Raw genomic sequence first — 1,542 nt, forward strand, 5'->3', positions numbered from 1 at the left:
TTTTATTTAAAAATTAAAAGAATATAATAATTTTTCAAAAAAAATTGTTTGTTAATTTTATTTGATGTTTTATTGAATTTGTCAAATATTGAATATTTATTGTCAAATAAAAAATTGTCTTTCATAAAGATTTAATGGGACATCTTCATAGTAATTTTATAATTTAATAAGAAACTAAATTATTTATCAAACTAGCGAATTGTGTATAGAATAAAAGAATAAATTTGAAATTGATGATGATTTTTTTTTTCCTTTGAATAACATTTGGAGCTACATTTGTTTATCTTTATTTAAAAATTAAAAGAATATAATAATTTTTCAAAAAAAATTGTTTGTTAATTTTATTTGATGTTTTATTGAATTTGTCAAATATTGAATATTTATTGTCAAATAAAAAATTGTCTTTCATAAAGATTTAATGGGACATCTTCATAGTAATTTTATAATTTAATAAGAAACTAAATTATTTATCAAACTAGCGAATTGTGTATAGAATAAAAGAATAAATTTGAAATTGATGATGATTTTTTTTTTCCTTTGAATAACATTTGGAGCTACATTTGTTTAAGAGAGTCCATTTTTATAAACATATTTCTGAATAATATGTAGTACTTAGTTATTTACTATAGTTACATATTTGTTCATAAATTATATAAAAAATTGTATCTAGGTTATCTTTATATAAAAAACATGATACGCTTTAAAATTTAATTTTATATAATTTACTAATAAGTATATGTGATACTTATTTTAATTTTTTATATTTATTTTAATTTTATCTTTAATAGTTTAATTATACTCTTATTTTTAAGTGAGACAATATATAATGTTGTGATTCTACGCTAAATGACACATCTTCTAATAGTTTTTTCCTGTTAGTAAATATGTCAATATTTCTATTAATGATATTAACACTCGATGGCATAGTTAAAATATATTTATAATGTTAGAAATATAATTAAAACAAATTAAATATTAAAAATATTTTTAAAATTTTTCAGAAATATTAGAAAAAAAGTATACTTTAACTTAACAAATGAAGTGAATCAAGTATTCAAGTGATACCAACAACTAAACATTGAGTTTCACTCAGAGAGAATGGGGCAAAACATTTAATGGATATAATTTCAAATTTCAAATTTCAAATTGTATATGAAGTGAGTTAAAATAATTAACTAGAATAGTATAAATTAGATACAAACATATATCCAATTAATGTCTTAAGGGTTTTCCATCTGATTATTATCAAATTCTTTGGAGTTGGTCACATGACTGATAATTGACTTAGGAATTAACTCAACAATTAATAAATAAACAAGCTAGATTCACATGCAAGAAACCAACCTAAACGTTATGAAATACAAGACATTAATAAATAAATAATTTTTAGGTAGACAATTCTAACGAATGAGTAGGATTTAAAAGAAGAACGTTCGGAATTCAAACTTAACACATGGTTTATTATATATATGATAGAAAAATAATTTGTCAAAACCTGTGACCCATAACACAATTAAGCATGCATATGCGAGTGATGTATCT

Source organism: Arachis ipaensis, chromosome B05 (assembly GCF_000816755.2).
Source record: "Arachis ipaensis cultivar K30076 chromosome B05, Araip1.1, whole genome shotgun sequence".
Lineage (NCBI taxonomy): Eukaryota > Viridiplantae > Streptophyta > Magnoliopsida > Fabales > Fabaceae > Arachis > Arachis ipaensis.